Here is a 24,013-nt window from a genome sequence, read left to right on the forward strand (position 1 = left end):
TTGCAAGAACAGTTAATAGGTTGGTGAATAACTAATTAATATGATTAAATAAGAAAATGCAACCGCGTATGTAATTATTAGAATTAACTTAAAATTCGAATTTAACTAAGGCTCTATATTAAATGATCACTATTAACGTTATCCACAGGCTGGTCTGTGTGAATGGAAAATGATTTGTTTCCTCTTCTCCTTCTTCTTCTTATTTATTTTTTTTAAATTAGTGTCTGAATAAATTCTTCTGCAATATCTGACATTCTGCGACAAACGATGTCATAAACAAAGGAATTTGTACAAGCCTCTTTGAACACGGTCATAACCTTATCAATAGTCGATGGAAGTATTTAAGTTTTATCAAATAGTGGAGGACGTTTTACGCTTAGCAGTCTGAGCATTTCTGTTATGAAAATTGACAAAAAAAAAAGCCAACAGTGTATTTGAGTGACGCGTATATATTTAACTAGACAATTTTGTTGTTTCATTTCATTTATTTTTCGAATAAAAAAACAACACGGGGTTTGTTAGCTATGTCTGCTTGAGTGTGTCCAGATGGTGTTTTAGTTTGCTATGCTTCATACTTTCAGTGGATAGCATTTTCCGACAAATAACACGCTGAGGCCATTCCATTCCAGAAATAAAAACACTGGTGGAGCTTATGGTGATTTTCATCATATGTTTAAATTTAGGCCTATTTTTAATAGCACTGCGGGATATTTCTGCCACCTTTTCTATCCTCAATTATTCCATGTTATAGGATAACAAATATAACGTATTTATTTAAAAAAATAAATTTATCACACACACACACACACACATTACGTGTTCGACAGTAACAGGCGTTATTACTCTCTCACTCTCTCTCTCTCTTATCGCATAGCTGTAAAAGAGCGAGAAAAAAAGGGACTTATGTCTTGTGATTTAGTTAATAGAACGAGTGTTAAACGAAATTTCAATTTTAAGTTAATTCTATTAATTACATATGCCGTTGCATTTTCTTATTTAATCATATTTATTAGTGTTATTCATCAATCTATTAACTATTCTTGTAATTTATTCTGGGATGCGAGCTAAACCCACTTTGGGCTTAGCTCGCATCCCAGATTTGAACATCGATTTGAGCTCAACAATTGTTGAGCTCAAATCGATGTTCAGAATAGCTCTATCATTTATAATGGAGCCATCGAGAACTCTAGCTTTCACTGCAGTTGCATACTCTGTTATTGATGGATGATTCATGTTATTTTATTTGGTAAAAGCAGTATTTGTTTTTCTTAAACATTAATTCTGCATGTCCATAGAAACAGTTCGCCGCTACTATGACAAAAGCAATTACCAGAAATTCTTTCCTAAAATTTCGTCCTTAGCGTTGATATTTTTGTCGGATGCACTGCCATTTAGGCTTATTTAAACTCATCTCATGTCACAAAAATTATCTCGTAATTAATTTTTGTAATTTATCTGGGACAAAAATTTTGTTTCCAAAGTGTCTTTAATCTGCCACAAGTCAAATCAGAAAGTTTCATAATTTGATGTTCAATATGTCCTAAGGCGCAAATTTGCATACTGGATAAACAAATATTGATTTGACTTTCATATACACGGGTAAAGTATACGACCATCCAGCGCCCAGTTTCATGGGATAACCCGAGAGCTCATGCCTGTAACCTCATTTAATATCTTCTTTACTTGATGCTCCGAGCTCAATAAAGAAAATGTTAAGACTTATATTCGTTAAAATTACAGACGACACAACTAAGACTATCCGAACAATTAAGAATTATCTGTTAATTATGTGTATTCCAGGACAGTGTGTCAGTTTTGGAGTATTAAAAACCCTATTTTCCAGGAGAGATTTTTCTACTCGAAGACGCGAAAAAGTCCAGAACCATACATACAGAAGATAATTCAAAGAATCTAAGTAACTGATAAATTCTATGCCACTTAATGATTACATGTTAGGATCCATTCTTCAAATACTTTTAGTTGTCGTACCTAACCTACTGCAGGCCTTTATTGCAGGCTAAAACTTGCTGTCCAACAGATTTTTTTCTTTTTATTTATTCGACCGTAGACCTGAAATTCCTCTTATATTCAAGTCATCAAATAATGTAGTATATTTTTATTATTTTGAAAGAAAATCGGTTTACGAAAGAAAAGGAAGCTTAGGTATACCAACAACAAATTAGCTAAGTATAATATACACCGATGCTGTAATAAATACCAACTAATTCCTTCCCACAGGCTTCTAACTGTAACACGTGACTGAGCAAGAGCGGAAGAACAGAATTTCTCTATGACCTCTGTTCATTGTTCATGCTAGCGATCCGTTTTCTTTGTGTCTATTCATTTTGATACTGTGATGATATACTCATCACGAAATATTAGCGATTTATATTAAATTCCTTATTTTCCTTAGATAATTTACGTATGTAGTCATTAAATTAATGATTATGAACTGAAGACGAGCTAACCAATCACATGCGAAAAGGTTTTTCATGTGAAAAATGCTGAGGCTCCCCTCAGCATTTTTATCCTGCAAAGCAGGAAAACCAACCCTAGAACGAACGAACGCGCACGCACGCACACACACACACACACACACACACACACACACACACACACACACACACACACACACACACACACACACACACACACACACACACACACACACGTTATTAACATACATAATTTACTGGCTTTAAGACCTATTGCTTTGACCGTAATCTAAACTCAACCAAAGTAAACATAACGGTTATATTTCTGAATAACTAAATTGACAGTAGTTCAGCACCTACCTTAAATCTGTCTCGTCCATAAGTTCCTTGAATATTTGCTTTTCAAGGAAATTTTCATGCGAAACCAACGATTTCCAGTTATCGTCAGAAACGGTTATTTCCATAGTTTATTTCATTCGGATGACAAACACATAACTGGGACAAAGTACAATCTGACGCAGCACTTTAGTTCTCAGTTATTTCTAGTTTTGATTTCTTAGTGATAAAAACCGGTTACACCCTGTTTCTACACCTGTAAAGGTATACTAAACGAACCAAAACTATTCTGAAATAAATACTTTCATTGTGCTAGATATTGCTGAGATTCTTTATCTAGTCATGCAACCAAACTCTGAAAACAAGAAGGAAAGGATGAAAATAAAATGTGCACACGACAACGAACGTTTGTTTTCGATAGCGCCTTTTTCCTTCTAACCTTTCAAACATATTTTCTAACATTCTATTTTCTTCCTACAACTTAAAATGTATTGTTCTTGTCCGTGTATAAGATCCAACGCTAACAATGATTACTTTGAATTGGAATCATTCGATAATGGAATATAGTAGCTTTATTTCCTAAATTCTTTGTCATTACGAAGTCCATTAAAAAATAAAAGATAAAATAAACTTACCAAAAATTCTGTAGTTTAAAGATGTTAACAGAAACTACTTTAATTAAGGATAATTTTCAAGAATAATTGTAAATAAATATGATATAAGTTATCAAATTAAGCAAATAAGCCACTAGAAATGAAAAATGATTTCAGGAAACTGAACTCTTTATTACTATGTTGCTTGCTACCATCTGGTGATCGGAATTAGCATTACATTCTATTTCACTACATACACCCTCTGATTTTTGAGGGAAAAAATCTTGCTTTTAAGAAGATTGTCTTTCGGCAGTTGCAAGTAAGTGTGCTTTAATAAACAGCATCAGCCGATATTTCTTAGCCAAACATCAACGAAATATTACTAGTCAGATCTTTTTTTTTTTTTTTTTTTCAAATGTGTATATGAAGAAATTAGCACAGAAATCGAGCAAAATATTTTAAAGAAAGTCGACAGCATAACTTGAATATAAAAATAATTTAATAATACTAGTAATCCAAACTTCAAAGATAACTGAAGGGATTTAAATCCGCTTATTACGTTTAAAGACTCAAAAGGACAAACATGAGAAGATTTCCTAAAGTCATAATACTAATTGCGTATTTCTGGACAAACAGCAGAATTTGCGGTTAGCATTTTCATCATTTTATAATCCCATTTTTTTTAAAGCAGTAAGTGATAAAACGATCAAGCTATTCATGAGAATCACTGGAGGGCAAAGTCTGACTACCACCTCCTCGTAGTGCCCTCTGGATGATCTAACGACAGCAGTATTTCTTTTTTCCCGTCATGGAGACAAATTTCAGTGATTATACCTATGCTACCGCATACAGGGAAGCCGACGCGACTCTTAATTTGGAAATGATGTCAGAGTCGAGAAATAAGCAAATCATAAAACCCATTACAAGAAATATTAATTCATCCAATGTAATTTAAATGGCATCGTTACTTCAGCAAGCAAAGAAAAACTAAATGAACGATTACTGCTAGCTGATAAACATGATGCTGATATTATTTGCATCCGGCAAACCAAACTTCGACAAACCAGCAGACTAAACATTAAAAACTATGAGATTATACGACAAGATAAGCCTACTGACCAAAATGGAAGAGGGCTTCTGACACTAATCCGAAACTTGTCATATAAAGTTGTTGAACTAGACCTAGTAGCAGAAGGAACTGAAATACAGTAAAAGGAATCCAAATACTGGAACCAAGTAAAAAGCCATTAAACATATTCAATTGTTATCATCCTCCTCACAAACCTGGATCAAATCTTTCCAGCCTATCCAATCTCATTGAAAAAAACTTCATTATCTTAGGAGATATGAACAGCAAACACCTGGTATGGAGTTTTGAGGAAATAAACCCAAGAGGAGAAAACCTGAGTAATTTATTAAATGAAACAGGACTAATAACTCTCAACAGTTGAGAACCCACTTATTTGTCTCATTCTTATAGTAAAAAGATGCCCTAGATATTACTTCTAGAGCATCTTTTTCTTCATGACAAAGCTATTTGGTCTGATTTGGAACCAGTAGGAAGTGACCATACCCCAATATTAATCAATCTGAACCCAAAAATGACTAGACCCAACCAAAAAAGAAAATACCATTGGAACTTCCAGAAGGCAAATTGGGAGAAATACAAGGAGGAAGTAAGTAAAATGCTGAAAGATCACGCATACCACAATGACTTAGACAAAGACTACATAACTTGGAACAATAATATCCTAAATGCAGCAAAGAAAAGTATCCCAAAGGGCTACAGGAGAAAAGCTATTTAAGACTACACAAAGGATCACCAGGAACTTTAACATCTTAAAAATTGGAAGCTCTCCAGAAACCAGGATCGAGTACAACAAGATAAATGCTGAAATTAAACAAAATTATAATATATTACAAAGAACTAAGTGGCAAGAATTTTGCCATAACATAAATCCAAACACTTCAGATACCAAACTTTGGAAACTGACTGCTAATTTACAAAGAGAACTACCAAAGGCAAGTGGGACTAACATGCTAAAAGATTCAGATGGAAATATCAAAATTGGAGACAGGGAGATCGCAAATATCTTGGCCTTTCATTTTCAAAATATAAGCAAACTAGAGGTGAATACTAGGAAAGACCATCAAATATCATCAGCAGAAAACGCTGCAAATTCCCCAAAATATAAAAATAAATTATTCTGGGATCCATTTTCAATCTCTGAATTGAGAGATGCCTTGGAGAGACTAGATATAAATAAATCATGTGGACCAGATAACATACAAGGAATTATGATTAAACATCTTCCTTTCCTAGCTCCAGATTGGTTACTTCGCCTATACAACAATAGCCTAAAACAAGGAAAAGCTCCAAAAGACTGGAAGACAGCCATAATCATACCATTCGTAAAGCCTAACAAACCTCAAGACCAACCAGGATGTTATAGACCAGTTTCACTGACTTCAATTCCATTTTTTCCATCTTCAATTGATGGAAAAAATGATACTTCAACGTTTGAATTACTATCTAAACAAAAATAGTATACTCTCATATTTTCAGGCTACCTTTAGAAGAAATCATTCAACAACTGATCAACTTTTCTACTTAACCCAGTCAATTCAAGATAACTTCCAGACAAAACCTACCAAATCCACCATCGTAGCTTTTATAGATTTTAGCAATGCCTTTGACAAGGTGCGGAGGCAGAAACTCTTTTCCAAACTTTGTCATATTGGAATAGAAGGGACTGGATTTATGACTTTCTAAGAAATAGCACAATTCGAGTTAGAATAAATAATATCTTTTCCAAGAAAGTGAAAATAAGACAGGGACTCCCTCAAGGCAGCATTTTGAGCCCATCTACTTAAACGACTTAGATAAAAATATAAATAAAGAAACAAAGATAGCTATGTTTGCTGATGATTTGATCCTATTCTCAGCTCATAACAACCTAGAAACAGCAGAAGGTCACTTAAACAAAGCGATTGAAAGTTTATCTACATACTGTGAAAACCAAAATATCAAAATTAACCCTACTAAAGAATACATTTTTGTATTTACCATTAATAACCATCTCAGAAATTGGAGACCAAAGCTAAACAGTCAAAAATTAATTACATTTAATGAAAACACCTTGGAGCTACTCTGGATCCATCACTAAGATTCAATAAATATATCAACAATGTTGCAGTCAGAGCAAAAAGAATACTAAATATCATGAAAAGTATCTCAAGTAGAGAATGGGGAGCCGATACTAAAACCTTAAAAGTCACATACACCTCTATTACCCAACCCATAATGGAATATGCTTCGCCTATCTGGATGCAAACATCACAAACCAGTTTAGACAAGCTTATAACAATTAAGAAAAATGCAGCTAGAATAATATGTGGACTAAGGAATACAACTGGAAAAATAGCAGAATTCGAATTCGACCTTGTTCCTTTAAAAATTAGGTGGCAAGAAAATCTTACTAAATTTGTAGAAAAAAGAGCCAACCTTGCATATCATAGAACAAATGAACTTTTTAAAAATTGGTAACCAACAAACAAAATAAAGAAACAATCAACAATGCATGAAATCATGGAAAATAAAATTCTCTTGGATTGTTTAAATAAAATAGCCAACTATCCAGAATTTCTTCCAAATCAAGACAGGAAAAATATAGTTAGCAATGTTGAAATAGGAAAACACGAGAAAAAAAGTCTAGAAAACTATGAAATCCTGAGATTATTAGCTCTTTCAAAAATAGTTGAATATGAACCTAACTCAATAAAGATCTACACAGATGGCTCCAAAAATCCAAATGCCAATTCTAGGAGTGGAGTACTTATCTGTGGCTCTCAAAATATAGAACTAAAAATAACTAACAGTATTGGATGCAACTCATACTATGCAGAATTAATAGAAATTAACGCAGCACTGCAACATTTGGATAAACAAAATCCAAAGGAATTTATATTTTTCACAGATTCCTTAGCAGCCCTTCAAGCTATTAAGAACTTCTACACTAGCCATCAAGAAATACTTAGAAACATAGCAAAAAACATAAACAAACTACATAAGGATTCTGAAGCAATTTTCCAATGAATTCCATCCCATGTGGGATTAAGGGGAAATGAAACTGCAGATGAAGTAGCAAAAATGGCTGCAACATTAAGTGATACCACAGATTTCGATCTTTTTAAAACCACTCAAAAAGAAGGGAAAAAAAAGAACGATTCTCCAGGACATGACTCGCCAATGGTATTCAGCAGAAAATCCAGAAGCTACCATCAACTCTAAGTTAAATCGCTGTGCCACTACCATGATCTCTCGCCTCAAGACCGGCCACACAAGACCAATCAAGTTTAGCAATGGCATAATAGTCTTCCCCATCTGCAAAATCTGTAACATTGAGGAGGCATCGCCAATGCATTTGCTAAATTGTATGAATATTTCCAAATGTGAACTTTATAACAATCCAGAAAAGATGCTGTATAAAATACATAAATTTGACCTCTATGATCTGGTGTAATAATAACATGGGATAATAAAAAAAAATGAGAATCACTTTAGTGGTTTTCGTTACCATTTTCGTTTTCGCTTATTCTAAGAAAAACCCCTTCAATTAAACGGTTTAATTTACGTTTAAACATGCAGAAAATATTCAAAATTCTATACATTAGAGTCGAATAAGAAACAGCTTCCCTCATTGTTGATTTAACAAGATTATTTGATTTAACAGAACACATGAAGTCAGGTATCTGAGATGCTTAACTAAAAATATTTATGTGAGGGTCACACTTGCACGCTGTGAGCGAGTTGCCTTTTCTTAAATCGCCGAAAGGGTAGAAACACACTTGAAGATTTCGAAAAGTGTAATTTTTTTGTTTTCTCCTGGCTGAACATCTTAACTTAAACTTTTCTTACACACCTCAAGGGCGGACTCCTCACCGAAATGGGTTACTTAATTGCATAGTAGATTGCGACACACATTACATCACAAATTATTGTTCGTTCAGCGCATTTATGACAATATTTGTGTTGATGGACTATAGGAGTGATGGGTTTCCCAATATACGAACAACAAACAGTAGCCTAATTTGATAGACAGATGATATTTAATAAGTGCCTCTTTCTGGTCAGCAGTTACGAATTAAATATGGCAAAACCTTAGAGTTTTATGACCTCGTTGTTGGCCCAATGAGCAGCATAAGATGCCATTCAGGTGTAAACAGCCAACAACGACGAGTTTAATTACAATGTCCTCAGTTTCCTGATTGCCAGCGAACAGCTGTATCTTTGTAGAATAAAATCGATTAGAACGATCCCGGCTGTACGCTAGTCTGCTATTTAATTAACATTAGTTGATGATCAGTTGTTAATAATGTAATTCCCTCGATAGTTAAAATTTACTGTCTTAAATGCGTTACTTCTGAGACAGCAGGCTTCGTGGATTTCAGAAAGTTTTACTGAAGAACTGGAAATAACCATTTACTGATACTTTTATTTATTGTTCAAGATATCTTCCATCTGAACAGACAGTTATTTATGACAGATTCTTAAAGTTTCTTAAAAATTCACTACTGTATAATTGGAGTGAAAATAAAAGGATGAAATAATGTAAGATACCACAAGTTTTCATGGCAATTGTTGTTGAATTCCGGAAAAGTCATCCGGAGAAACCAAACTGATTGATATATAGTCTCCGAATAATTGAGCATCATAAAGATTTAAAATAGGACTCTATTTTTGAAATGGTATTGGTGAAATGCAGTGGTGAAGAGTTAGCGAAGTAGTTCAAGGTCTCGATGTTTAGAGAAAAATGGATCATCAAACGAATTTGAATCTCTGTTCATCAATGAACACTGATCAATAAGAAGTATTTCCTTTTATAAATTACACTCCAGTGTAACTTTTGTTCCATTGCAGGATCAGATCAAAGCTACTGGAGTATGCAAGTTGTATGAGTAACATTATTAATAATCATCCTCATTATTCATTTATTTTGATAAAGTTGAATCGGACGATCATGTCATCTGATTCTTTGCGATAACCTTGGCATACTTCACTGTTCAGCGCTATCTCGTCAAGAAAGCAGAAATCTTTTATCTATGAAAATTCTCCTGATGCAATTAGTCACAAAACTTCTCTCGATGAAAAATACTGCTACTCAATCATTTTCGGCTACTCTCCTTAGATAGAAATTTCATTTATCAAATAGTAAATACTTATTATGTTTATTCACCAGCCATATCTCTACACTGTATATAGTGAATGGCTATAATAAAATTGTTACTATCAGTAAAAGACAGATATTCTCATCGAATATCACAAATCATAATACGATTCCGACAATACATTGTCGCATTTCAGGCCCAAATCACGGTACGGGAGAGGAAAAGATTACTAAAGAATTAAACAGTCCTATTTCTCGAGAAACGGTTTAAGGGTTCAATTGAAGACAAGTGATTGTCCATTAGCACACCCACTAAAGCTGTACGACAAGCTTAGACATGTCTTCTTGAAATCGTTCCACAATATTTTTTCAAGGTAGACCATAGTTAAAAGGAAAAACAAAGGTCTTCTTCCTAAATAACTTCGGCATTGCAAGAATTCCACTGAGGATCACCTGGAGAAAACTACTACATAGAAATTTCTCTTTTAGACGATAGCATTTGGAACAATATCATTTTATTAAATAAAAACAAATTCGTCGCCCAAATAAAACTCATGCAGGAAGGAGAAATTGCAGCATGACATTTCTGCTATTATATGGGCATTGTCTGGGTAAATGGATTCTTGAAAGATGTCTTTACAATTCTTATCAGATAAAAGACAATGATGTTATCACACATGTGATTTTTTGTTTTCCACGCGGGCACTAAAGAAATCAAACCCATTTAGGCATGGACGTTTCGTATAACTCTTTACACAAAAGTAAGTTTTTTATTAGATTGTCGCGATTCGAAATGTAGCGACAAACTAAATACAGCCTTCAAAAGCACAGAATAATAGTGCTAACCCAACCATACGAATTCCATGCATCACCGGATTGCATAACACAGAGTTGTTCAGTATTGTGAATATCATCACATGTGCTAAAATGCACTCTACAGCCAGCCGAAGAAAAACTAGTGATAATCGAGTTTTTTTTTTGTTTATTTTCTTTACTTTTTTATTTTTATGCAGACAGTGTATTCATAGTATTGGGGAATATCCATTTATTGAGCAGTGATTCTTCACAGATCATGAAATCGGGTATAACGAACCATCCCAGAGAGTTGGGATTCCGATTCCGATTGCGGTTTATGAATTATGGCGAAACAACTGTTTTGCAGGATGAAAAAACCTGGTTTCAAGAATAAAAAATTTTTGCTACCCCAGTCGGAGACCACCTAACTCACCGTTAGTTGAAAAACCCTGATAAAGATTCTTCGCTTATTGCATAGGAAACACACACACACACACACACACACACACACAGTGTGTGTATGTGTGTTTCCCCCCCAAACGTGTGTCCTATCCTCCGAAGACCTGGAATGAAATAGACTAGAACAGTCACATATTATTATTATTATTATTATTATTATTATTATTATTATTATTATTATCTGAGACCTCCAGGGAGTCAAGGCTCATTGAGGGAGGCTGTAAATTACCCAACCCAGCTATCATACCTTCCCTTAAATTCATTTACACTAGATGCACTCACTACCCGTAAGGTCAAATGATTCCACTCACTCACTACTCTCTGGGAGAAAAACCCAGCTCTTACCCATTTCTTGACTGAGAACAACCTTAATTTCCATGGATGCCCCCGTGTCTCTCCCCGCCTTCCATATAACGAAAAATTTCATCATTTGAAATGCTATAACACCCATTCAAAAGTTTATGGACCTCTATCATATCACCCCTCTTTCTCCTGTTAACCAGAGTCTGTAATCCACATACTCGCAATCTGTCCTCATAGTGTAAATACCATAATCCGGATATAATCTTTGTAACTCTTCTTTGCATCCTTTCCACAGCTTCATTATCCCCTTGGAACCTGGGAGACCTTGCTTGTGACCGCACATTTCCTAGAATAGATACCGACCTACTTTACTCGCGCTCGGAGGTGTCGACAACTGCGGGAAATTGAGTCAAGGCCAGCGCGCGCTGGCCTTAGTAACACGATCCACAACCAAAGGAGGAGCGCCTAATTTTCAAATACGTTTGAACTTGTCGCAGCATTTAAAACCATTCCAGGCTCATATTAATTTTGATAATTTTTCACGGAACACTTATTCACTTTCCGCGGAACACCAGTGTTCGTCGGAACATAGTTTGGGAAATCCTGGTTTATTAGATGAAATTTTGCTTGCTGATAAGTGCTTATATGTCCGCATGTACAAAATTATGAACACAATAGCTTAGTAATCGTTGAGAATAGAACCACTGTTCATGTAATTTCTATGTGTGAGGGAGGGGGGGGAACCTCAAAAATAAGATTCTTAAAGTATTGACATACAGTCACACTGCAGATTATGAATGAGCATCGTATACTGCGAATATTTAACTCTTCATGATTAAAATACATACAACGTCGCGAAAACTCATTTTGGGTCTCCAGTTGGATAAATTACAACTTTTATAAATCAAATCAATAATTTGAATACGATTACATGAAAAATGTGTACTAAATAAGCAACTAAAATAATAGAGTAGTGAAATTAGTAAATCTCATAAGTAAATATTTCAAGTTGGTGATTATACGGAAATGCGATGATATCGTTCACAAACACTCAATTATAAATTTCCAAGATTCTTATATAATTCTGTAATAGAAAACCAAACAAATATAGTTCCGATTTCAGAATTTTAACACATAAGCTATGCAATACAATGTTGTTCGCATTTTCCTCAAAACAATTAACGATTTTTGTAAAGTACAGGATTCAGTTAGAGTATGTAGGACAGTTATATACACCTGTAGTTCACTGTTGTGTTCTTTACACTAACGTAATTCATGATTCTGCAACAAAATAAAATAAAATAAATCCTCTCATACCTATTATTCCCCATAAGGAGTAGGCGGAGCTATTTTAGTCTAACAAACTTTTTGAAGACGGGCAATCAGTCTCCATCCTCTAAGCTTTCACTGATAGTGAGCACATCTATCAATTAACCAAAGAGAGCGTACAACAGACAACTGCTGCAATAGTGTGATATGCAAAATAATAATAAACAGCGCGGTCTGCACATGCCGATTTATGTTATATTGCTAAAATTTTGGCCTTATTAAATGCGTAATCACATATCTAGTTATTAATCACTTGATTCATCTGACTGCAGACACTACAACTGTTATAAATAGTTTTCGTCTGAAAAGAAGAAATAGTAAATTCTTTTTTACAGACGAAAACTTGGTGCATTTTTCATACTACTCGAGGCACTTCTAGTAAGAGAATGGTGGTCTTAGACCGAAGACAAAAATCACCTATCAATCAAAGATATTCACAAATTTTCTGCCACAGTAGGGCTCAATCTCCCACAGCTTGTAATATGCGTTTCTCTCCCGCTTCACAAAGCAGTCGCAAGGACGATGCTATACAGTATTTGACTCTTATCTTCCCTTCGGCTTGGAAAAAACCCCTAGTATAAATACCGTCTGGGATGAGAAAAATCATTATAAGGCCTTTTTAGTAGAAGTAAGATATCAAAGTTCCCTTCATGCAAAATAATCAAAGTGGCAGGAAAACACAAGTAAATAACAGGGACAATGGGCGGCCTCATTAACTCAGTTTCTTCGGTCGTTCCAACTCAACCAAACTAAAGATTGCAGTGGAAATGGAGACGCTATCCATGCATTCAACCAGGCTGGGTCTTCTAACCTATTCAAACATATGTATAATTTCAAATAGTTCTTTTGTAGCGATGCTGATTAGAATTATATATTTCGAAAGAGTAACCCCCCCCCCATTTCCTTATTGCTAGCAAAAAGATGTTTCCAACTCAGAACCGCGATTAATTCGATGTTATGGGCACGAGGTTTTTCAATATTCTCATCAGTAGTCAATGTGACTGGGTATCCTAATTGATCGTTGTCAGTGACACCTGTTTACTCCTTTCTTGAAGTCGGCCTGGTTGGCCTTTTCAGTCAAGAGGCTACGAGTACGAATCTCGCCAGTGGCATGGAGATTTGTGATTATTCTACTAACCGCTTACCATGTGTACTGCTGTAACCTGTGTCCTGGCGCAGTACAACTTTTGATGTCTTTGCGTCATCAAAATAATAAATAACTAACCTTTCCTGAACATGTAAATACACTCGTAAAAGTTTGCTGTGCAAATCACACTATCTAATGTCACCACAGTGGGCTGTATGTCCTAAACGAATTTCTGAATCCACTGTCCCTTGAGCCCACAAAACTCGAAATCCTGCACGCTATTTTTCTTTGGTCCCAGATTTCATATTGCATCATATCTGCAATACTTAATTATTAAGTATGGAAGATATAGCACTTTTAATATATCTTTATATAAACAATTTTAGTTCTGTACATTGTTATGTTTTCTAATTTTTATTCAATAGTCCACATCTTCCATTTCTATATCACGGTTGTGATTTCACATTATAATTATATTCTTCTGTTTTACTATTATCAAAAATATATATTCACTTTCGATCATAATGAAGTATACACGTTCCACGTATGTTTAGCATGTGACATTTTGGTTATTTATTGATTTTCCTACGTTTCGATACTTATATTCGACTATATTCATCAGTGTATTTATTCAGGTGAATAAATTACACAAACTCTTAGATTTCAATTATATACAACAAGCATACAATGTTGCAACTAATACAATTTTAATACACTACAATGCGATGTGGAAATAAATAACTTAACAACTATATTTCAAAGAAATGTAAACTACACATAGCCTTCTACAAGATTTTCATTTTCTTCCGTGTCGCAATATAACACCTGCATTGCATGGTACACTGTCATGTGGAAAGACACACAGATCCGTTCCGTTAAATGTCAAACTGTAGGAAGTACTGTACTGTATTATTCAAAAGTGTTGCATATCTTTTCAGGCACTTCAACCACGAATAATCAACACCACAAGAAGTTGCTTCAATCCATGCACATCTATCACCATTCAGAGCTGTGATGATGATGCATTCGGAAATAAGTCATTGCCCAGGCACCCATCACATCAGTAAACCACCCACCCGATTCGAAAATCGTGTAGCATGATGCTTGCGTTATGTACGGCAGCTTTTACGTAGAAATACAGATTGTGCATGTAGATACTTAAGTAATGGCCTACTACTAACCTCAACCCCATAGCTTGTTGTTGAACTTTCTGTTGATTGTTTCTACATCTCACTGCCGAGATTTTCGCATCATCATCATTCCAAGCACTCCTTGATCCTCTGGTGTTAACTTCTGACATTTCTTGCGAGGAAGAGCACCTTCACATTTTCAATGGTTGATAATGTTGCCTACAGTAACTGATTTTGAGTTTTCCAAGTTTTCATCAATAATCGCGACATATAAGCCGCTTATATGATATCTTACACCTTCTTCGAAGTCCGTAAATTTTTTCCTAGTGCCACTGTTGTATAATATGAAGTTGACTCTTGATGTACATTTATTTCTCTTATATAACAGTATAGTCTACGATGACAGAAATATATCAGTGAGTTTCAGCTAAACGAGTGTCCTAATGCTGATTGCAACATACAGGTATTCCAAAAAATGTAGATACACTTTATCAGTCCATTATCTGTATTGGATTTTCTTTTACAGATAAAAATTGGTCTTAGAAAAAAGAATAAAGAATGACAGACTTAGGTTTGAGGCTGAAGTTTGAAATTTGTACTGTAAGTAGTATTGGAAATGTGAAAACGTAAACAGAACCTCCAACGCAAATTGCAATTTCGCATATCTACGATAAATTTGAAACTGTGGCACACAAGCAAACACTTATACAGTTACGGCTAGAAATCGAAGCGAACTCCAGCACAATTACAAGAGATATGTTAACTGATGCTTGCAGATCAGTTTCTACCGATGTCAGCAATGCCTTGATGAGAATGAAAGTTATTTTGAATACTTAAGATAATGGATCATTTAAATATACAATACTTAATGCTTTTATATCTAGTCTTTACTGTAACATTTACTCTTAATTATACAATTATTAAATTAAAGAAAATAAAATACCAGTTATTAACAACCAAAGTATGTATGCATTTATGGGACACCCTGTATCTGTATACTGTATAACTAAGTTTCAATCGTTTACAAGCTTCTATAATTGCAAAGATGAAATAATATGGAATGTTTATTATCATTATTTGAAGCTGAAATACCATTTATTGATGTTTGTGGCTTATTGTGTTTCTAGATGGAAAGTTGATTTGATCTTTACGTGCAGTGATATGAAAATAAACTCATACCTTATGCAGTTAAAGTAGAAAATCTAATAATACTAAACGTAAGGTTGCAGTTCACGTTAGAATTTACAGTGTTGCTTGGACAAAATAGCTTCCTTACAAAGAAGTTCATATTTTCTTTCACCAAGGAAGGCATTTGCCGAGTTCCTTTCTATTTCATGCTACTTTTCAGTAATATGCGAGCACGGTCTTTTTATTATTATTATATTTTGTTTGTTTATGTGCAACTTCCACTATATGTACTTTTCCATAACCTCAGTTATATTTTTATTGATGTTATTGTCCGCGCGGTTAGCCTAGTGGCTGTGCGCTTCGCAACCATATGACTGGGAAAGGAGAGTCCCAGGTTCGATTCCCGTCGAAGATGTGAGGAATTTGAGGATCTTCCTCAGCCATAGCCAAGTTAGCCAGTCTTGGGCGCGGGCAGTAGGGTTTTTCATCCCGCAAGCAGGCAAACTGGCCCCGTGAACACACACGGATCTACAGCCATAAATACCTAACCCCCCATGAGGGGGCTCAACTCGCTCCAATAGGGAGGGGGGAGGAAACTCCATACGAATAAATAAATTGACGTTATTCAGTCGCAGCATATTTTAATTAACTAATACAAAAGAATCTCCCTGCACAGTGTCTCCATCTTGACGTGATGGGGGAGACTTGCCTATTCTCATGATCCTCTGAGATCTAGCGGAGAAGCATCCCAAGACAGATGGGCAAAGGCAAGGGGGTAGACGAAGAAAGCGCCCAGCCCTCCGGCTTTGAGATTGAACATGGAATAGACAGCACTGGCTCCTGAAAGACTCCTCCAAGTAATCTTCACTAGGCGGATTTAAATGGATATCGACCCAAGTCATGGAACTAATGATTCCAAATAGGATCACAGAACGTGAGAAGTTCGCGGAGCCTAAGAATATCAGGAACTCATACTTGAAATAAACAGATATTACATGGATATAGTAGCAACACAAGAGGAGAGATGGATAGGGATAGGCAAGTTGAAGACAGCTTCTTACTAATTTATGATGGAAATAAGTAAGATAAGCATGAACGTGGAACATATTTATCTGACTTGCATTATTGTCAGGAAAACATATGGTATCTATGATTGAATTTGAAGATTTTAATTTTCGAAAGAATAAGCACATTTCAATTACAAATTTAAATGGATCAAGATAATTTTTAGTAATGCGCATGCAGCCATAAGGAGCAGGAAAGGAGACAGAAGATGATTTCTACGAAAAAAAAACTGGACTAATTCTTGAAAACAAAAAATTAAACAAAACACAAAAGGAAATAATCCAATTATCAGATTTATGCAAAAACTACCCATGACTGGGGAAGAAGTGTCCCAGGTTCGATTCCCGTCGAAGACGTGAGGAATTTGAGGATCTTCCTCAGCCATAGCCTCAGTCTTAGCTACACTTGCAACTTTTGCTATGTGAACTTCGAACTTTAAATTCCTATCCACAATTACACCAAGATCCATAAGTTCATCAGTTTCTTGTAACATAACCCCGCTAATATAATGGGCTGCTTGAAATCTCATCATGTCAAAGCGCATAACTTTACTCTTACTAACATTAAAATGATAGCCATTTTCGTTTGCTCAGATTTCCAGCCTATTCAAATCATTTTGAATTGGTGGCATCCCTGATTGCCCTGGTTCTTTTCGCATCATCGGCAAACAATTGCAAATCTTTTGTTAGATCCTTCCTAAGTCATTAATGTATAGGTTGAACAACAATGACTGAATCGTGAGATTCCCCACTGATCACCTTACATATGGCAGATTCACACCCACCGTATGCCACGTTTTGATATCTGTCTGCCAACCATCCACTGATCCAAGTTAAAAGTTTATATTCCAATCCCATATTCTTCAGTTTATGCAACAGCTTTTTGTGTGGTATTGTATGAAATGCTTTAGCAAAATCCAACATTATCCATTCCCTTTAACCAACTCGGCCGTAACACTGTTATAAAATATGGACAAACTGCTAAAACATGACATTCCTTTAGTAAATCCATGCTGCTCCTTGCAGAGTACAGTGTTTGTCTATCCATTTCTGTATGCGAGTTCTTACCAACTTCTGTAAAATCTTCAATGCCACATCAAAGATGCTGATAGGTCGGTGGTTAGACACATCGGTTTTTGAACCACCCTTGTACAAAGGAACTGTCATACATTTCTTCCATTCCTGTGTTATCATTCCTGAGCTGATGCCCAAGTTATACAAACATGTGAAAGGCCTAGCCAATTCGGTTGAACATTCCTTTAGTAAATGTGCTGATATTCCATCTGTCCATATTGACAAATTCATATGCAGGTTATGAAACAGGTCTTCAACCCCATCTCATCAATTCCCTATCCAATATAGCAGTAGCACTGTGCACCATGTGACATACAGCTGGTTGACATATCTTAGCAAAGTGAGTACTCATTAATTGAAAAATCACAGATGGTACTCAATGCTAGAATACTATCTGCATTCAGTAAAGTTATTCGTCCACATTCATCCTTATTTTGCTTGCAGTTTAACGATAAAATTCTTTTGAATTGCATTTAGCATGCACTGCCAATTTCTTTTCATATTCCGTTTTAGCTTTCCACACAATACTTGTTACTTTTCTAGCCTGCAATTTATACATTTCATAACTTCTTTCACTCTTATTTTCACGATATTCTTCCCACATCGTCTTCTTTTTGTGGATCTCTTGCTTAATAAGGTTGCACATCCATTTCACTCCCAACCAATTTCTTCTCCGAACACTAGGGATACATTCAGATGCCGCCTCATTTAAGCACTTTTTCAAAGATTCAAAGAAAATTAAAAATTAAAATAAAATGAATATATTTAATTAATAAGTTATTTTATTAATATTTATATTAATATTATTGATTCCTATTAATTTATTTTTAATATTAATTATTAATATTGATATTTATTAATACTTAATTAATTTAATTTAATAAAATGAATACACATAAAAATTAAATTAAAGAACGTTTTTTCATAACTATCTACGAACTGTTATTATTTACAGATATCAGAACAGTTTTTTAATTCTTTAGTGGGTTTTCACCTACTGTGAAAACCCACTAAAGAATTAAAAAAACTGTAAAAAAAATACTTACTGAAAAAAATTGGCCCTCTGACATATTACGCTGAACACTGCTCTTGTCGGTAACTCATATCGAACAGTTAGTTGGAAAATCAGTCTGGCAATTATTTCAGAGTACATGTATTTAGTCTGTAATCAGCATTTTCAAAGTAAAGAATTTTATTATAATGAATGTAAAAGTACGTCTTCTTTTATCTGGTTTGAGTAACATCATAATAGAAGCATGAGGTGATATGCTTAATCCGTGTCTTCAGGGCACAAGCATCAAGATAATCCAACAAATAAAACATGTCCCATACTCACTAAGAAAGATTAAATTCTCTAGAGGTGATGAAAGCGAGTGAAGACAAGCGGGTTAAAATACCAGTTATATTCTGATGTGATATATTGCAGGCAGAGAGAAAGAGAGAGAGAGAGAATTGAGTAATCAATTTTCTTTTGTAATGCTAAATACAGAAGTATGGAATATTAGCCAAACATTTATCGTATCTGAAACCCAAACTGCACTCGCATTTGCAATTTTGTCTGTTTCGTAAGGAAACACTTTTAAACGTCACTTAAATATGGCATGCGGGCATGCACAGGACAAATAAAACAGAAAATCTGATGTGTCATTTTTCTTTCATCAGCTTTTAGAGCTTTTATTCAATCAGAACTATCTGTTAACAATTTTATTTATTTTTATTTTTTTGGTGTCTAAGAAAGGAGGGGTTCTTAACCGGGTACTCCCAGCCTGAGGATGCGAGAGGAACGTTGCCTGCCTATCAGGTTTGTAGAGCGTGCTTAGAATGGATCCATCAAAACTGAACAAAAGTAAGTTGATTTATAAATACCATATTTATTTAAATTTTTTTGAAATTATCTATGTTAAATTTAAAATGTGCCACAAGTAATTTAAAAAATTGGTTTGTGCATTGAATTTTCTTATGTTGTGGAATTTTCAAATTTTTATTGCATTTATCACGTGATCATATTCTTACGATGTCTTTAATTGAGAAAACATTGTGTTGAAAAGTAATTTGTAATAAATGTTTCATTTTATACCTAAAAATAAGGTCAAAATTTATCGTTACGAAAAAAAATTGGGAGTGCGGGGTTACCATAGATCACTATAGAGGTGTGGGACTAGAAAGGGTCAAGGATCCGGATTCCAATTTTCGGATTCAACTAACCTGAAAACATAGTGTTTTATTAATTCACACCATTCTATCGAAAGAGAGAGAGAGAGAGAGAGAGAGAGAGAGAGAGAGAACGTGAACCTTAATCTTTCAATTCTGTTGCATAATTCTTGCATACAAGATTATCTCATACATCTTTGTATTAATTGGTAGAGGCGAACCATAAATCATATTTAATGCGAATGATATTTATTTATTTATTAGAATTAACGTTCATACATAATGGAATATATTTTATATGTTGGCTGCTAGTTCATCGACCAGTTTTTCAACTTTAAGGTAAGAGAGGAAAAAACATTACCTTCTCTTTATGATAGTAAGACTATTTGCTAAATATTCTAAGTGTGCAGAATAAACTGAGGGTTTCTAAGACTTTCATTTTTTTCCCCCATTACAGATCATTAAATGAAGTAATGCTCTTTGGGGAGAGGGGGATTCAGAGAAGATGTATCACTCTGTGAGTGAAGAAGGGAGAGGCACATTTAGAATAAATTCATATTACAAAGTTGGTGAAGGCTTTGCTTAGAAAATATTGAATTTCATGATTTTAAGAGCCTTATTTTTTACAATCTTACGAAAAAAGTCATTTGAAATCAAAGCTTTCCTAAACTTGTTTTCAATATAAACAAAAAATCCACTTTTTGCTTTATCTTGTGATTTACAATATGGTGGTATCGGTCGTTGTATATCCATGCTACGTTTTATAAAATGCAATTTTATTATTATTATTATTATTTATTATTTTTTGACAATCCTCCGTCCCACATGAAACTATATAAGTGTACAGTACCTTAGTGGCATGGATAGATTAAAATCAGATAAGCAGCAATTTTGCTGGATCATTCAACCCTTTAAAAACACTAAACATAACACTTTTTTCAAGTCAATTCGGGCATCAAATAAGCAGAGTGATCAAGAATCGTCTAGCACTTAAAGAAATAAATTTTGGCAACTTAAATTCAGTACTTTATTTAGTTGTTTTATGTCACACTTTTTGACAGAGGGAAGATTCAAAAATCTAAAACTCCATATAATTAATGGACAATGTCTAACTTGTCATTCTCATTTTACTATTCCCAATGCGATGTCATTTTTCATTTCTCTTTTTTTTTTCTAGTTTATTAAGAACTTTTATTGAATTTTATGCTAATGAGCTAGCCGAATGACACAAGGAAAGAGGAAGCTTCCAAAGATGTTCAACTGTATGTGTAAAAGAGCCCACATTAATGAATTTAAGAAAATTCCTTTATGTAACAGCAGCTCATTAAATTAGAAGATTTTAAATTCGCAAGTGTTCATAACTGGTGCATATATATATATATATATATATAATATCCCTTTAAATGGCAGGCAAAGCACGCGGGGGGGGGGGGAGACTAATATCTCTTTTCAGAAACAATAATCGTATAGACAGCACAGGATTGCATTATCTAATATGATTGGATAATTCTTAATGAAGATAAATAGTTAAATGATGATACCGAAATTTTAAAGTGTACCTTATTCACAGCTGCAATGGCGATCGTAGGATGATTATCTACAGAAATATCGCAAAGTGCCGTCTTTTTTTTTCTCAGTACACGACATCAGAAAATGCTACCAAATATTCTATACAAATGTTATCTCAACATGTTTCATAACTCTCGTACATGAATTTGCTGTAAGTAGTACTATAATGGGATTTATATTAAAAATTATACAGAAAAATCATTTTCCCAACCGTTTTTATTTTTCTATGAAACAAATTATATTACTCATCTTTCATATATTTTTGCGCATATATTCTACTTCATCGCTAAAGTACATTTGTAATCGACGATCATTAGTCTTCCCAGCATTAAAATAGATCCTCGTTTACACAGTAATAGGGCGATGAAGTAGAATATATGAGAAATATTAAAACAGATGGGATATTAGTTTTTCTGCATAATTCAAAAGAAAGGATGAGAGAGAGAGAGAGAGAGAGAGAGAGAGAGAGAGAGAGAGAGAGAGAGAGAGAGAGAGATCCTCACAGAAAAGTCTCAAAAACAAACACACTTATGATGATTAAAGTATTTGTAATTAATGTAGATGCTAGATTAAAATTCTTACGGAAGTAAGACGAAAATGATGTGATAGTATAAGTTATGTAATTCCACAACAGTACAAAACTGCTAATTGCATATGAAATTGTGTGTACTAATAAAGATTTGGATAGGTCGTTTGATCAAGTCTGCAGCTCGAAAAACCTGTAATTACGTTAGTGAAATAATTAACAATTTACAAAACAGACGAGTACACCAAAATATGCAATTCAAAGTATAACGAATATCGACTTACAACAATAAACTGCAAACAATGCATTAAATCATTGGCTATTGAAACATTTAACATTTACTGTAATGAGTTGCTGGTTGTTTTACGTTAGATATATTGAATTGAATGAATTGAATTCATTCAATTCAATTCTAAGAAAGTCAGATAAACTGATAGTCGATCAATATTGTCTAACTTTGCTTGATAGGACTGATTTTAATTAAACTTCGACACAGCATAGGCTTATAGTCTCATTCCAGAAATACGCCTGTAAAATCTTTCAGTAACACGGCTGCTCTTGGCAGATATTTATTTTCCTTGAATCTCGTGCTTTTGGTTTCCCAGCTCTTCATAAAAGAATGGAGGCTGTGTTTAACGTAGTCCCATCTGAAAGTGGCAGGTTATTTAACGTTTCTATGAGTTACTGTAAGGAGAAGCTTGGTTGATTATCTGTTTGGTTCAGTGGAAACTTGCTTGCATATTCTTATAGCGACTCTGTTGTACGATATAAGCTTATGTCATGCCAACACGTCAAACAACGTGTTAAGGACTGAATTCCAGTTGAGAAAATAAAGGGATATTCAAAGGAAAACATGGTTAAATCACATCACACTTCATTTACCTTTCGTGGATCCTAGCCCTGCCACTAGATCTTAGTAGAAATCTGCTCTTGTGTCGATGGATTTCAACGCAAGATTGAGCACCGTGACGAATTCTTTTCGTACGGCTCTGCTTTATTCAGCTTTCAATATTCTGCAATTTATAGGTAACGCAAAACCAAAGTGACTGTACACTGAAAATCATTTTCATATTACTTCATAACCACAATATCAACAAGAACAGTACAATGATACAAAAAAGTGATCGGGAAACGGAATAATAAAACAGGCGATAGCAATATAGCGAAAAAATATATCTCGAGCTGTCTCATATTAGTAATGGAAAATTACTTACATTTTCATGAAAACTGGAACTCTATTTTGTTAACCAGTGAGTCTAACCAAACCTATGAAAGGCATAAAGAAAGCGGATTTCATAAAAGTTTAAACGGTTGTCAGTTATTTCTTATCTAGGACACAGTTATTCAAACAAAATTAATTCATTCAATTCATGATTCAATCTTATTTCCAAGAATTGTTGCGTTTCGTATAAAAGCAATTAATTACAGAAAGGCAAACGCAACGTGTTTTGTTTATGACCTCTTCGATTTCTTTTATCCCTTAGTTCAGAAGATTTGATGTGCACAACTAAAGAAGACAGGCGGCAGATATTTTAATAACGTCTTGAAGAGACTCTTGTTTTCACGCCGGGAATACAAGTTGTTAATTTCCAGGAGTTGATAACTATGCCGCCATAAATGATGCGATGCATTTCTATCATTATCCCAGAAAATATCTAACTTATAAAACATTGTGATTTTTAGGAACACGTTTTAAAATTTTGTTATTGTTAAAGCTTGTTTAAGAATTGCATTTTTTCAGATATTTAGGCTCTTAAAGCTTTTATCAAACTATTATGATATAATCAACCCCCACAGATTACACTAAAACCGAATAAGTTATATTTACAATAAGTTGCAATAAAACTAATAAATATAATTTCGATAT

At 34.4% G+C, this 24,013-nt stretch overlaps 1 protein-coding gene across 1 annotated transcript in view; it reads right to left on the reverse strand.

Moving 5' to 3' along the window:
• LOC150106512 (uncharacterized) overlaps nt 1-24,013 on the reverse strand; it is a 317,654-nt gene that overhangs the window by 35,853 nt on the left and 257,788 nt on the right. Inside the window, exon 3 of the mRNA XM_090393017.1 lies at nt 23,361-23,412. The gene's annotated coding sequence lies outside the window, so the exon portion shown is untranslated. The remainder of the gene's footprint in view (nt 1-23,360; nt 23,413-24,013) is intronic.

Source organism: Typopeltis vanoorti, chromosome 5, assembly GCF_054136105.1.
Source record: "Typopeltis vanoorti isolate ZY-2024b chromosome 5, IOZ_Tvanoo_1.0, whole genome shotgun sequence".
Taxonomy (NCBI): Eukaryota; Metazoa; Arthropoda; class Arachnida; order Uropygi; family Thelyphonidae; genus Typopeltis; species Typopeltis vanoorti.